Below are 15,990 nucleotides of genomic sequence, written 5' to 3' on the forward strand. Positions count from 1 at the left end.
TAAGTAGCAACTGCCCTTAGGGTTTTAAACATAAAAATAGAACCAGCACAAATTAATATTTTAACCCTTCTATTGTATCCCAGGATCATCTAAATATAGAATGCAGTGTTGCACGCAGAACAATGCAGACAATAACTTTATTTCTCCATTCATTCTGAAAACAGAATTTTGAATTCTCATAGGTCTTTTGGAGATTTTTCTACCACTTCTTTGGAGAGCAAAAAGTTATAAAAAACCCCCAACAACAACAACTTTACCAGAATATCTCTAAATAGGGCTCACAAAACCACACAGTTTTGTCACAGGACACATCTCCAGGGAAGTTGTAAAGGCAGGCTTTAGACTCTCCTTCCATGTAACCTGCCTCCACCAATGCCAAATAGGTCTGGTCAGAAAGTGATGGGTTATTTTGTGGAAAATGGTGCAAATTGAAGAAGCTCACAACCCCAAAATTTTTAAGCCTCTTCACTAGCAGAACTTGGGATTTTTTTTCACTGAAGAATACAAAGGAATCACAGTATTTTTTTCAATAAACTTATTTTCCACTGAAGCAATTTTGTACCCAGAGCCCAAAGCCACCCTGTGATGCTCCAGGGCATTTGACACATGATGTGCAGTGTCACCTCTTGGGTCAGCAGGATCCCAGTTAAAATGACGGCGTGCTGTGCAGATGGCAGCTTGCTCAGAGAGGTCCCTCTTGTATGGCTGTGTTGTGCTGAGCCACCTTTTTCCTTCATGTTTCGGTCCTTGTCCTTGGCACAAGCCTCCTTCCCCCGTGCATTTGTCCAACACCAAGACAGGCTCCCACTGACTTTGTGGGGCGAGGGCACAGCCTTCCTCAGGCTCACAAGTCTGTGAGACTTACAGGAAGAAAGAGTCAAGCAAAATGCCTTTCTTTATACGTTGTGCCTCCTTATTCTCACATTACGAGAGACACCTGCCTGCCTCTGCTGTTTAGCCTAAGCAGTCCGAAGGAGCCAAGCGGTGTCCTTGCCTATACACAACGACCAAAAATAGCCCCTTTGCCTCACACAAGTCTCAGTGCCTCAGATGGCATTTGACCAGGATTGGTTTGGTTGGTAGGAGATATGTCCCATACATTCCCATCGGTTTTAACCATGCCAGCTTTTAATTCAGCCTCATCTTTCCTCATAGTCGTAGAAATCAGTTCTCACTTGCACTCATCTGGATGCAGCTTGCTCCAGACTTGGGTAACAGGTGGTTTTCTGCATGTGCAGCTGCTCCTGAGGGCACAGTTGCAGCTATCAAGTATCAGACCTCCTGAAGAGCCTCGGAGCCCAGAAGCATCCTTGTTTTTTTCAGCGTCCAGCCTGTCTAATGCATCATTTACTGCAAACTTTGCTGCTCATCTCCTATGAAGATGCCAGCTCTGCAGCAGGTGGCTCACAGTGACTTTGTAATGTGCTACGGGTTTAAGACTCGGCGCAGCCCCTGGACCCCTTGCGTGACAGCACAGGCTCCTCTGTGAGGGGCTGTCAGACCCTAGGCAGGTAGGAGATGACCCTTTAGCTGGAGATGGCAAAGACTGAGACTAGCACAGTCAGGCAGATTCCTTCCACCACCTGAGCTCAGAGTTTGTCAGCCACAGAGCCAACGTCCATCCCTTGTTCCTGGTGTTGCTCTCTAGTTTTTCCAGTTTAGACAGGTCTGTCCAACAGGATGTGCCCCCTCATCCATGGCTCGCCTTCTCCCCCAAAGCAGTGTCTGCGTGTGCTGGAAAAGCTCCCTGTGGTGACTGGTGTGACTGGTGCTCACGGAAAGATGCTTCTGTGCCCAGGTCCTACTCCAGCATCACTGGGCTTCCTGCTCACTCTCCAAAAACTGAGACACTGATAATGCTTGTGCTGCTAGGAAACATCCTGACTTGCTCCTTAACTTGCAGGAGCTCAGGCAGAGCATCCTGAAGGAGCAAGCGTCTCTCTCCGGTTGCTCCTCTCCACCCCTTTGCAGGCAGAGCCTTGGTGCGATAACGTGCTAACATTGAAATGCCCATTGCAGGGGCTTCTCATATTCCCTCTTAGCAGGCTCTGTAAGCCTGGAGTTGGGGTTTATTCCATGCAAGCCACAGCATGACTGATCAGAGACTTCTGGCTTTCTTTCCTGCTAGAGACCTGAGCATGAACAATATCAGCTGGCTGCAGCCCCGCGCCCTCCGCCACCTGCGCTTCCTGGAGGAGCTGTGAGTATGGAGCGGCTGCACCGGGCATGGCAGGGTCGGGGCGGTGGGGAGGGCACTGGAGAGGGTACATGGGGCTCTGGCGGCAACCCCCAGTGCTGTCACCACGGCTACAGGCTGAGATGCAAGGAGATGGCTGCATGGGAGAGGGTTTGTTTGCTACTCTAGCCTAGGGTTTTGTCAGAAGTCATTACCTTTAGTCTGAGATGGTGCATGGGCCAAAAGCAGAAATAAAAGAGGACCCAAGGCATTATGCAGAAATCAGCTCTGTACCCCGGAGCAGAGCCAGCAAGCACGGAGCTTCATTTACCCTTCTGCATAGAGGGTCAGGGTCCCCCTCCACAGCCTCCTGCAGTCCATAGACACATGATGTCCTGGGCACCTGGCAGTTCAGATGGCCATGAGCTGGGACAATCAAAGTCCAAAAAATTTACCTGGGAGGCTGAGGTGCCCCATTGTGCACCAATGCATACTGCGGTCTGAGCAGGCACACTCAGGCACAGCAGCAATCGCAATCACCAGCGTCAGCATGTGGCTGTGTGTCAGTGAAGGAGTGGCCCCACTTCTGAAAGTGTGAAAATTAACCACCAGCATTAGAAATCACTGGAATCCCTTGGGAGCCCCAAAAATGGGAGCCTGGGAGGGCAGAATATTGAGGTGGGCCATTTCTGCACGGGTAAATTGCACCTGTATGGTCTTACTCCACTTGACCATGAGAAATACCTCCAGGTGTTATTCTCATGCTGATGCTCCTTTCAACACAATAGCTTCTGCTGGAAAATGCAGTTTCTTCAAAACAATGTTACTACATCACATGAAATATTAATATTAATGTTGCATTTGAAGTATGCGTTGTAAACTTACTGTATATATAACACTTGCTACAGCCTCATCTGACTAAATGAAACACTTCGACTTTACTGAATAAGTTCTCGCACCCACTACCGTACATGACATTGACACTTCAAATATGGTATTTTTTTTCCAAAATGTCACAATTTCCTACAGAACAGGTGTTTGCACTACCCTGAATGGAGGCATTTTTGTCTCCCAGGTGTGCCAGCCCACATGTTCTTTAGTGGAGCGACCCTGAATCACCAGCATTCAGTACCACAGTATAACACCAGTGATGTGCACAGGTTGTGGTGCTGACCTGCCTAACACCTTACTGACATGAGCCTCTGCACTGTGTGACCGTGTACCATGCTCAGGCATCACTGTCATGAGCAGAAAGTCCTGTCTGTGCATTTGAAAAAGAGCTTGCAGATGAATGTGCACACTTATGTGGCCACTTAGACGCAAAGACAAACTTAGTTCTCTGACTATTTCATCTTGACTACAGAGAGCAGACCAGATAGTGATGCTCATTATTCCCATAACAGGTCAAATCTCATAACTACCAAATCATATGACAGGTTTTTAACTTCAAATGGTCTTGTAACTTCTCTGCATCTGCCCATAGTTTCTATTCATTAGACTTGTAAGGACTCCAGCTACCTGAACTTCCCTCCCCATTAGGTATTTACAGGCGGAGCAGGAGTTATTTTTTATCCTCCTTTGGCTTCTGAGTTTGGGCTGCCCACAGAAGGTGGGTTTTTCAAGACTTCACATCCATCTCGCAGCCTTTCTCTTTTCATTTTGCCAACATCTGTGTTGAAGTGTGACACCCAAAGCATTCACTGGGGATAGTACAGCTTTAGACACACAAAGACCATACTCTGCTGTATACAATTAACAGTTGTCTTGCTGCAAGCAATTGTGTCCTGATTACATGTCATGTACAAAGAGAACAGTCTCAACCAGCAATGAATAAATATTCAGAGGCTCCAAAAGACGCAGCTTCCCACAGCCAAAAATAATTAAAAATGAAACAGGCAAAAAGGAAAAATTTAAACAGGAAAATCTGAAAAATAATTGGAAGTTGTTAGAGAACATTTTACTAGAGGTTCAAAACGCCACAAGTCTTCATTCGGAAAGCAAAGGTATTTTGACTAGGAAAAAAACATTACAGTTAGGAGAAGAAATGCAAACTGCAGCATTATATATCTCTATATATCTATGCATACCCAAGTTTGTGCTTGAATTTGATAGCAGTAAGACAGTAATCCTATTTATGGAAATCAAATGATTTATATGAAAAAAGCAAGGAAGGTTTCTTATCTATTATGAAGAACTAAAAGTGATGGTTTCAACAACATCATCTAGGCTGGGGCAGAGTGTACATTAATCATAGGGCTGTCATCAACCAGTAATGCAACTTGCCCGGCATTTCCCCTTGCTCTTTTCACTTATATCTTTACCAAAATTTCATCCCAAAACATTACATCAGGACCATGACATTCAGGATGGGATCACCCTCAGTGCCAGAATGTGCACAAGAATCAAACAAACAAATCTCGCCTGTTTATACATACTCAACAGAAGTTTCTTCAGGTTTCACAGCTCAAATCTCTGCAGATTTCATCTACCCAGAACATATTCCCTTGGGTCCTGGTGGGAGACAGGCAGCACGTGAGACCCAGCCTTCTTCCCCGCGGGAGAGCTGCCCATGCTAGGGCACGAGTGAGTGAAGACCAGGGAACCCCGCTGAGCAATGAGGGACAACCCCAGTACCTCAGTGTCAGTGCCACCGGGGAGGAGGGAGACCCCCCTGCCCACCCACCTGCCCCACTGCCCACCCACCAGGCTGCCCACCCCACTGCCCTCCAGGAAGAGCAGGGCTGACAATGAGGAGGACTCTGCTGCAGCCTCTCCTTGCTGCAAGTGCCCATCTTCAGTCTGATGAACCCTTCTGGCAGGTCCCTCACCCCCGGGGGTTTGGGGTGACCGTACAGCCCAGCCTGCCCCCCGGGCTGTTGTGTTGTTACACCCTTGGTCAACTGGGTGAGCCCGCAGCAACTGAAAACAAAACTTGCAAAATTTAATTCAAGGTGAACCAAAACTGATGTTCTAGAGTGTTGGTCAGCCCAAAACAGTTCTTTTAACCTGAAAAAGAAAAGTTTGGTTTATTTTCAGGTTACTTAACTTTTACTCTTTCACTTTGGGTCAAACTTGAAAAGAAAATAGTATTTCAAATGGTATATGCCTTATTGCAAAGGTGCCTTAAAAAAGATACTTGAACATTCTGAAAAAAATCAGAGGGTCCTCAGCCAAAAATATTTGCCTAATTCAACACAGATTTTCAAATCTCCTTTCCAGGTCCCCTGGAAACTCTTATTTTTAAGGGACATTTTTACCTTGGTCTAATGCTCAGAAACATCCCAGAAACTCCTGACACCCCTGGCCCTTGAGCACATGGGAATGTGATCTGTAACCCTCATTTTCTCTGACAGTCAGAGAAAGCCCGTGTGCCTCCACCTCCTTCACGAGCTCCTCGTAGTTCCCCTCTCTGGCTCTGCTGCTGCCAATCTTCTCTCGCATTAGATCTAGTCCCAGTAGCCCAGGGTCACAGCGGCTTGGAGGAGAGATGGTGTTTCACACCTTTTACTATTCCTCCTCTTTCTGTGCCTCTGGCTCTATGACTCTCTACTTTAGCACCATCTCAGGCTCTTCATGGTGATGTTTCATGGAAGTCAGAGACCAGCTGGACTCAAGGCTCAGCTTGTGCATGAAGCTGGGGTTCAACCACAGAACAGGAATAATGGGAAGAGGAAAGCAAGCTGCAAAATGGGTAGATGAAGCACGTGTGTCTCATGGACGCTGAGGATAAACGTGCCTTGTTGCACATTATCCAGGCTACTGTGGAGCACTGTGAATCCCAGCTGCTGGATCCACCGGAGTATGTTAGTCCTCTGCATGCACCCATGCCGGTGGGGGAATGCAAAGAACAAGTGAGAGCAGGGTGGCACATGAGGGTCTTGAGGGCAGAGGAGCAACAACCCAAGCCACACCATGATGTCCAGCTGGGCTGTGGCCCACAGAACATTTCTGCATTAGCTCAGGTCTCCTCTGGAGACTGAACAGCCGTGCCCCAGAGGGGACCGGAGGCAACGCTGTGGTTAGGGCACAGCTGAGGGCACCAGGACTGCTCCAGCTCAAACTGCTCACTCACTGTGTGGTCTTGGTAAAGTGATTTTCCCTGCCAGTGCCTCTATTTACCCATCCATTCAGCGACAAGAATGGGCCTCTCAGGTGTGCCAGGACCTGTTAGTCATTAGTTATTACTGCGAGCTGCTGAGGAAGGTGTTGCGGATGCAATTAGCACTCATGATCGGAGGCTGCCAAGAGACCAGATTCTCCAGTTTCAGCTGGCTTTGAAGAGGCAATGCCACTGAGGACTCCTCTCGATCAGGCTGCGCTCCCCTCTGTCACCACCAGCCTCCCGCTCCAGCAGGGACGCAGAGCAGAGGCAGGGTCCCAGCCCAGGTCCTTCCCTCCACAGAAAACTGCCGGTGACAGAGGTGTTCAGACCTGGGCCTCACACAGGCAGGGAGCAGCCCAGAGTTAAGTGTGTCTCCTCTTTGTTTCTTTCTTTTTTTTCTTCCTTTTTCTCTTTTTGGCAGCAGGAAGATTGTTTAAAGTTGCTAATAAATTCCAGTTAATGAAGCCTGAAAAGCCAGAGCTGGGAGCCAAGAGAAACAAGAGCAGTCAGTACAGAAGGAATAGAAAGAGGATCTTGAAAGCCGGCCTGGGAATAATAACATGTTGAAATGTGTTCACCGGCAAGGGCTTTGTTACCGCGCTTTGAATCCAAACATAAGCGCTTCATGCCAAGAAGAGAAACTGCAGCCAAAGGCAGGTGTTCATTGCCATTCACCTCCTGCTTCAGGGCACAGCGGCAAGATCAGACCCCTTCCCAGCCACTGGCTCTTTCACCTGCCTCTTCTCAGGCCCTGAGGGCAGAGGGACTCACCATCATGGGGAGTGCTGTGCCTCTGCATCCTTGCAGGCACAGCAGGACCAGGACCCACACTGCAGCACAGGCTGTTTCCTTTGCCAGGCAGCTCAAGGGACTGGAGGCCGAGAAACTGCATAAAAGCAAAACGAAAGAACATGCAAGTGTGTATGCTAGGAATGTGAACACAGCAGCCCCCTTCTCTCCCCTTGCCCCCTCCTCACTCCTCTTCCCAAGCGGGCACAAGGCCCATCATAGGCTGCGGAGCACCAGCAGCGCTGCAGTGTGCCCCTGCCCCATGTTGGAGCACCCGGCACCACCCACATCAGCTCCCAGACATCTGAAACATCTACCTTTGGGGGTGCTGGCCAGCGCAGCGTCTCTCCTTCCAAGGCATTGTCATTCTTGTAAGAGGCAGCACTGCAGTAATGCCTGACCCTTTGGGGCATGACTCCCTGTGGAGCGATAGCTGTGTAAAGGCTGCTGACGGTTCTGGGCAATGCACAAGTGTGCTGACATCATGGTGAAAAGCCTTTCCTGGAGCAGTGCAGTAACATGCCTGGAGCTGGGTACCCCTCGGAAATCAGCTTTGGGGGGTTTCCATGACACAGCAGGCTGCAGAGGTACCTGGTAGAGAGACAAACGCTTGTAGGGCCATGAGCTTTCTTTGGCACTGCTCCTTTGGTAGCCACCTTGCCCGACACAGCTCTCCATTTGCACATGGCTCTAGGTGAGGAGCTGCATGCAGCTCCTCCGAATGCTTGGATACCGCAGGTCCCCCAGGATGCTGCCTAGCTCCTGTGTCTGAGAAGGCACCAGGGTGCAGCTTGAGGGGGCTAGCCCTGGTTCATCAGGACCTTCTGTCCTTCTGGTTGACGTTGGTCCTTGGCAGAGGATAGCACTGGTTGCCAATTGAGTGTGTGGGCAGAAGCACAGAGGGTTAAAGGATAGTTAATCTCATGAAGCCTTCCAAAAGTTTTCTTTGTGTAATCTAGGATGGTGTGGAGGCAGATGATGGCTAAGGTGCAGGCGGGGACAGGAGAGAAGGGCTTCTAAGGGGTTCTCCATCATGTGGATTGAAAAAAATGAAGCCAAGTTATTGCAGGGGCCCAAGTCAAATTCAAAATGTTGTGAATATTTAGAGATTTCCATTCTTTTTCTACTCCACTTAGGCTAGGTATAGCGTTCAGCAACTGAAAAAATCCTTGCAAGTGAGTATACCTGGCCCCAGTTTTCCTGAAAACTGCCTTCCAAATGACTAGCTGTTTTGGGGTACCCCAAGTGGGGCACCCAGAAAAGTCAAAACTGCTCTGAAGGTTTGGAGGGGACAAATATCCCCTGAAAACCTTCGACAGTTTGTAATGTAAGGGGATGGAGTGAAGGCATTCAGTGTCCTGTATCGGGTTGTTCATTAAGGAGTTGTGTCTTATTAAATCTTACCTGGCAAATGAGTCCAAACTAGCTTGCATATAACATTCATGTGGGTTGAAAACTGGCTTGAGGACCATAAACAAAAGAAATTAATGCCATCAATCTATCGAGTTGGAACAGGCACTCAGTGGGGGTACGGAGAGCAGATTGAGAAACAGGCCTGCATAGTCTCCTCCTCAGGGATGGAGGAAGGCAGTAAAGACCACGTTAGAGACACCTCCAGGTGATACCAGACTAGGACCAGCTGCAGATTCCTGTGTGGGAAGGGAGAGTCCAAGCCTGGCCCTTTTCTCAAATGTACCATGTTTTCACTTGCATGACTCAACTGGCCTGATGCCTGTTTAGCACCAGCATGAGAACAAACTCAAGCATGACACGCAGCCCATGGTCCCCTGTGCACCCAGGGGATGGCACAGTCTTGGCACGATGACACTGTTTAGACAGGAGCATGGGGAGTTTATCTGGGCACATATTCTGCCTTGACAGTGTTAGTGCTTGAGAAATGAACCAGAGCCGGAGATCAAAGGAGGAGGCTGACATGCTCAATAAAGATCTGGCAAGGGGAAAATTCCACTGGGATATGGACACACATGTTTGTCCTGTCCTGCCAATGGGCAATGTTCCTGCCTCCTAATGTGAGTGATAAGAGCATCATCGTGTTGCCTGAGCCCCTGGCATGAGCGATCATGCCCAACAAACAGCCTTTGGGTGTGCCATGGAAGTTGTAGCATGACCAAGAAGCCCAGGATACAGGAGGGGGTGGGAGCCTGTGGTAACTGAACTGCAGCAACCGTAAGGTGGTAAACCATGAGTTTGTTCCAACTTGGAGTGTATTGAGAATGCAGATCAAAGCCCGGAGGAATGTTCCCAGAAATCACAGGACTGGGGAAGGCGGGGGATGGGGAGTGGGGGGGAGCAGAATCTAAAATCCACCAAACACACAAGCTTTCCAAAGCAAGCCAGGCAAATACAGCTCCCACCTTCCCCTTCCACCTGTACCTTCCTTCCCTCTTCCACCGGTCACTTTAAACCCAGAGCTTTCCCTTTCTCCCAGCCCTGTCTCAAGGCGTAAGCTCCAGGATGGCAGGGCTTGCGGCTGAACCACGTGCCTATCCTAAAGAGACCTGAGCCGGCCCTGGAGCAGACCTCGTGTTCTGGGGACAGACATTCACTCCGGCAAGAGCAGCTTCTCTCCCCACCGCGTGCGTGGGGCACAAGGGAATGCCACCTCTCAGTCCCTCTTGGTGGGGTATTTGCTTTGGTCTTCTGCACAGAAGGAGCAAATTAAGAGCTGTCTCAGGGGAAGTCACACTGGTAGCATCACTTCAAATGTTATTGTTCCTTTCTAAATAGAAGGGAAAGGACCATTTCTGTGGATTTCCTGTGGGATCTGGCTTCTGGAGATACATTCAATGGGTGCCTGTCTGCCAGGCTGGGAGATTTCTGGACAGTTTGAGTGAGGGGGATGGAGGGAACCAAGCACTGGGGAGACTGCCAAGTGGCCATGGGCAGAGGAAGGTCACACGCAGGGAGTCTTCTATGGCTTGGGTCTCTTATGTGAACTGGCACAACAACTAACATGGAAACCAGCATCTCTTCCCAGTGGCCACGCGTGCTGCTGGACAGGACACCCCAGAAGACTTACCCATTCCTGACCTACTCTCAGGGAGACGGGACAGCCATGCTCTTCTGCCTGGGACACCCGGCTACCACTCACAGCATCATGCAGCTCCTGTCCTGAGAGGTGTAGCAAATCTCCAAAGCCCACCCCTCCAGACCCTGTGTGCATGTCCTGGTCGTGTGCTTCTCTAGGAAAGCACAACCTCAGCCTGTGCTCAGGCACAGACATGTCCCACCTCCCAGTCTCTGCATGCATACAAGTAAGCAGAGCCCACCTTGGACCCCTGCAGCAATGGTCATTGCCTTGGGAGGTGGATTGAGTGAAGTGGTTGTGGCGGGTGCCTCGCTTCATGCCGGCTCCTTGACTCAGCACGGAGCTGTACACCTTGGGAAGGGGAGCTGGGCTGCCCTGGCAGTGGGGAGGAGGTAAGGATAGAGAAGAGCCAGAGGCCAAGGTGAGCCAGGGACACAGCATAGTCTTAGCATGGCAGTGCCAAGGACAGAACCAGCCGCAACAGGGAGACGTGGATACCTTTCCTGAGGTGGGGGGAAGGAGCTGGGGGGGGGGTGGGGGGGGGGGGGGATGCTTTGTGCCTCTGAGTCCACCCACAGATGGTGCCCAGTGAAACCAGGGCATGTCTCAGGGAGTTGTTATTCCCCTCATGTTGTTTTGCCCATAGTGCTGAGATGTCACGAGCTGTCTCAGCACGTGTCCCACCAGTAAATGGGGCTCCCTGCCACCCTGTTCTGAGGCCAGGAGCCCCAGCCTGGGTTCTATCCAAACTCCACACTCCTCTCCTGCAAATCCTGGAGGTCCCACATCCATTTCGGGACCTGGCAAACACTCAAACACACCCAGGAAAGTGAACATAAAAGTGCAGAGCTGCCAGGAAACAAGTCGAGAGGCACATTAAACTGTGAACACACATAGACTGCTGCCAGCAAAGGCATGGGGGCAGACAGGAGCTCCAGGGAGGTGAGGACAGACAGCCCCCCGCAGAGCCAGCACAGCCCGGTAGGATGGATGCTTGGAGCAGGCTCAGGATGCCGTGCAGGAACACCTCCCCTCCAGGCGAGCACTCCAGTCTCCTGGACAACACTCCCTCCCATGTGGAAATCAACAATCAAAAGGAGCAATTACCCCAAATCACAGCCCCTAAGTGACAAATAGCTGAGCCTGCCAGGCGGCTTGCGTACTGCAGAGAGGCAGGTTACAACCTGTGCACACACATTAAAGAGAGGACCCTGCGCTGTTTGTGCTGTCGGAGGCCTAATTATGGGAGCAATTTTCTCTGGATTCCCGAGGGGAGAGACAGGGAGGGAGAGAGCTCGGGCACCCACACATGCCTGCTCTGCCACCAGTGCGTGTGGCTCCCCAGAACGCCCCAATCCTCCCGGTGACCTCTGCAGCTCCCACTGCGATGCGCTCTGCCTCCTGCATCGCACCGCTTACCTGGCACCTGTCTGCAGACCAAACATCTAACAGGAAAGGAGCTTTGCCGATGCAAAATGAATACAACAGGCTTCCAGCATCTGAGCCAGCCTCTTGGGCCTGGTTTGGACTTCCTGGGAGCATGAAGATGAGCCTGGTCATCTCCAGTGATTATTTCAGTGAACAAAATATGTTCACTGTCTCCCTTTGGGAGATGCAAAATTGCACTCCAAGTTAAGCCAACAACGAGTTTCTTACCCTGTGACTATGGAGAAGTCCAACTCTGACCTCTGTTTGACCACTTGGGGATCAGATTTAACGCACAAATGCAGTATCAGTTTGGGGTCTCATGCTGTTGAACGTCTTCATCATTTCTGGCCGATGAGCACTGGGACTTGGTCTATGTTTGTCCCCATGGGAGAAACAGGGGGAGAAGGAGAAGATTCTCCTTAGGTTAAGCCTAGACTCAAGAGTCCTGGACTTTACTCCTGGCTCCCCCACAGGCGCCCCCACCGTGGCCTCCCAGGACCACTGTCTTCATCAGTGGGTGATAGTGACAGTGGTGCATTTCCCAATGTCAGCAAAAAATCCAAATGCCTGTTTGTGCCCCAGCCTGCTCTGAGCCTTGCTAAACTCTGAGCGTTCTGATCAGATGATGCTGTACGTGCCGAGTCCCACGTTTCTTTATACAAATTCTTTCAGCCAGTTCTGAATGCTGTCCCCTGCTTTCTTCTCTGTTTCCACAATGATCCCACTTTCCTTTATGGGGCTGCTCTTCATTTTGTATTCCTCTCCCACCCCTTCATGTCCATCTTCATTCATCAGCCTGCCCAGGTTGCATTGTCCCTATCCTTGTCTTCCCTCCTACAGTTTTGTCTAGTCACAGTTCATCCAAGAACCACTTTTGACTTTTCTAGGCTGGTTTTGGAAACAATACTCAGGTGACCTGGCTGTACTGCGGCACCTACATGCTACTGCCCATCTCCAGTCCCTTTCCCAGACTCCCCTTAGAGCAGCGACACCAAACTCACGCGTGTTGAAGGAGCTGGGCCTTAGCTGTGATCACACAGGTCAAAGCAGTGATGGGAATGATAGAGTGGAAGCAAATCAAGTGGCATCGAGCTTTGATGGAGAGAACAAAAAAGAACCTGCAGGGTGCAGAACCAGGACATGTGCAGACAAAAGGGACAGATGATGGTCCATGACTTATGGATAGTTCTCCCAGGACCATGCATGAGCAGAAAGTAGCTCTCCCCCTGCTCCACCCTCTGCCAGGCACCTGGCGCAGCGCAGGGTCTGCAGGTTGGTCAGTGCCCTCAAGCAGAGGTCCCTCTCACAGGAGCGGGTTCCTCTGTGGGTATCCAGGGAAGTACTTCAGCCATAAGCTGTGACTGGATGCTGAAAACACTGGATTCAGGTCTGGCAGCAGCAATGTATTATTTTATCCCCAAGCTGTGAGACGGGATGATATGCAAAGGTTGCCCAAGCGCACACCGCATCTCAGCTTGCAGGTGTGGCAGCCTCCCCAGGGGGCCTGTGGCAAGCTGCATGAATTGTGAAGCCTCTGCAGACAAGGCACTGTCATTACAAGGATGTTGACACATTACTGGCTTTTCTTCTTACTGCAGACGCCTCTCTGGAAACCAGATCTCCAGGATCCCAGGGGAAGCTTTCTTTGGTCTCTACAGCCTGAAGATTCTGTGAGTAAACCACTCCCCAGCCCCCGTCCCCCCACCCCCTTGGCACTGGCCGTGCACAACATTTTGCAGCTGTCCGGGGGGGTGCAAAGTTACAAGACAGTGTGGTGTCCATTGTTAAACCTCCGCGCTGACTAATGTGTCCCTTGGTGACTGGAGAGCTGTGTCCCACCCCAAGGACCACCTGTCTCCCTGCCCTGCTTCCTTGCTTCTGCTACAGCAAACCATGAGCAGGTCACCTCCAGGGTGCAGCCCTCCATGCTGTGTGAAAACACACCACAGGAGAATCTGCAGAGGTCCACGTTTTGCATAAATCTCACCAAATGCCCTGATGGGGTGCACCCCAGATGTGGCATACCCCAGATGTGGTGTCCAGACAGAAAACTGCCCCCCACCTGCTCTGCTGCAGAGTCTTGGGGCTGGGCTGGTGCAACCCGAGGGTCCAGGTATCTACACTTGGGCAGGCGCCGTGGAGAGCTCCTGTGCTCTGCCCAGCTCGGCTGCCTCTTCGCAACCAGCCTGCCCTTCCTGCAAGCTCATGCATGGCCCAGGAGGCTTCTGCAGGGCTCTGGAGTGAGCTGCCCCTGCCAAGGGTAGGATCCTTGGACCGTCTGACTTCAGCCTGAGCCCAGCCTGTCCATAGGGGCGATGGGGACATGCAGCTGGACCCAGGAGCATTGCAGCCATCAGGCCATGCCTGGGAACTGCCAACCTCCTCGCCACTGTGGGCAGGCCACCCACCTCTGCCTGTCCAGTGGGGAAGATCTAAGTGACACAGGTTACCAGCAAGTTCCTCTCCAGAGTATTTTCCTACAGGCTGCACTGTCTCACTGCTCGTGCAGTCACGCTGCTTTTTGTATCCATGTGGCAGTCTCACAGGTTCTGTACAGGTTATTGAGGTGGAAGTCCCTTTCTCCCTTTCAGGAACCATCTTCAAAATCTCCTGCAATAAATATTTCATCCCCAAGGGGATGTTTTGAACTCAGCCACAATGTGAAATTGTTGTAGCTGGTCCAGTTTATACAGAGCAAGCAGGTACAAACCTGCTCCCAGGATTAGAGAGTATAGGGCTGTTTACTACGTCTTCTGAAGATGTAAAGTATGAATCCTGCCCTAAATCTCAGGGCTTAGAGATTTATCCATCCCCTGCATTAGGCAACAAATCAAAGGAACTGAGGAAAAACCGCAGCTCTCCCACCCAATTTCAACAAGAGGAACTTTCTACTCCGGGAATGCGGGAGCTTTTAAAGCTGCTTTTGATCAATTTCTATTTGTGTCAGGCCCAGGTAACTACTGGTGCAGAGTACAGGAGCGATGCCTCCCTCCCGGTGCTGGCGCAGCCCCCCGTGGGTTGCAGGAAGGAGAGAAGCGTGCACTTTCTGCCCCACCACCCACGTGCAGGCAGGCTCACGGACACCCGGCATCTCTACCATGGCGTGGCACTGGGGGCAACACGTCCACGAGTGATCCCATTGTAAGGAGTTGCTCAAAGGATGGGAGCATTTCCAGATGGGAAGTGATTGCATGGAGAAGCTTGCTGTCCTGTGAGAGCTGAAGTCAGTGTCCTCATGCTTCAGGACAACCTGCCTTGCTCTCAGCCAGGCTGTGCCCAGTGACACAGAGTGGCACCTGGGCTGTCATACCAACCTCTCTGGCTGCAGCTCTGCCTTAGGTTTTCCCTAATCCCTCAACTTTTCCCATGGAGGTACGCAGAGGACTAGCCCAGCTCCAAGACCAGGGAAGGAAGAGCTGACACCCACAGAGTTGACGCCCATCCAGGTCCTGCCATGGGCCTCTTATTTGAAGGAATTCCTGCTTCTTAAGAGCGGGGCCACTGCCAGCCCTCATTTCACCGGGAGCTTTTCACTTGCCAGTCTCTGACGCTCTCCTGGCTCTTTGCAGGTGTATGTTGGGCTGTCATGTGCTCTTGCTGCAGGAGATGCTGGGATTGCTTTATGCAACAACACCATGGGCTCCACAGGAGTGAGGTCATTGGCGGATGCAGTTGTGGGTCCCTGTGCCCTCCAGGAACAGCATCATTCACCCTCATCTATTTCTTGGTCAGCAGTGAGGGACGTGGAAAAGATAGGCTGGTCCCTGGGAATTTGCTGGAGCAGGACTAGAAATTTTGCCAGGACAGGCCTTAGGAGCATCAAGCTTAATCACACTGGAAGGATGGGGACTTTCACAGATTCCTCTACTGAGAAAAGACTGAGGAAAGGCACAAGCTACTGAAGAAGGCAGGTGAAGGCCACGATGTGTTTCCCTTCAGGCTGTGATTTAGGTTCTCCAGGTCACTGCAGCAGTGGTCTGGTTGGGGCTCATGACTGCAGCAGCTCAGCAGGATCTGCCCTGTCTCCCCAGGGACTCAGGGAACAAGTGTCCTTCCTGGCACTGGCTCGCTGAAGACCCACGGGCCACTCTGCCTCCCTTCTGACCTCCTCAGAACAGGAGTGTGAGTACAGGGTGCCTTCCACAGCAGCACCACAGCCTCAGCAGCAGCGCAATAAAATCACCAAAACCTCCTGTAGGGAAAAGTTATATTTATTGCTATTTTACTGGCTGGAAAAAACAAGGCAGGAACTGAGCCTAGAAGCAAAATGTCCCTTCCCAGCCCATTCAGAACACCCTGCACCTTCCCTCAGAGTCTGGTTGTGGTCAGGGGTGGAGAGCAGAGTCTGGAGACAGACTGTGGGACTGGCTCACCCTGCTCCTTGCACCCCAGCAGTGACCAAAAAACCTTGCCCTCTTCCCAAGCCATGTCTCATTTAGCATACAG

At 51.0% G+C, this 15,990-nt stretch overlaps 2 long non-coding RNA genes across 2 annotated transcripts in view; one reads left to right on the plus strand and one right to left on the minus strand.

Annotated features, from left to right (window-relative positions):
* The window catches only part of LOC119158559, a 22,319-nt gene continuing 6,329 nt past the window's right edge, over nucleotides 1-15,990 (plus strand). Inside the window, exons 1-2 of the long non-coding RNA XR_005107904.1 lie at nucleotides 1-2,200; nucleotides 13,143-13,214. This is a non-coding gene — a long non-coding RNA (uncharacterized LOC119158559). The remainder of the gene's footprint in view (nucleotides 2,201-13,142; nucleotides 13,215-15,990) is intronic.
* The window catches only part of LOC119158558, a 25,574-nt gene continuing 14,485 nt past the window's right edge, over nucleotides 4,902-15,990 (minus strand). Inside the window, exons 4-5 of the long non-coding RNA XR_005107903.1 lie at nucleotides 7,385-7,658; nucleotides 4,902-7,164 (exon numbers count right to left, since the gene is read on the minus strand). This is a non-coding gene — a long non-coding RNA (uncharacterized LOC119158558). The remainder of the gene's footprint in view (nucleotides 7,165-7,384; nucleotides 7,659-15,990) is intronic.

The sequence above is a fragment of the Falco rusticolus genome, chromosome 17 (genome assembly GCF_015220075.1).
Source record: "Falco rusticolus isolate bFalRus1 chromosome 17, bFalRus1.pri, whole genome shotgun sequence".
Lineage (NCBI taxonomy): Eukaryota > Metazoa > Chordata > Aves > Falconiformes > Falconidae > Falco > Falco rusticolus.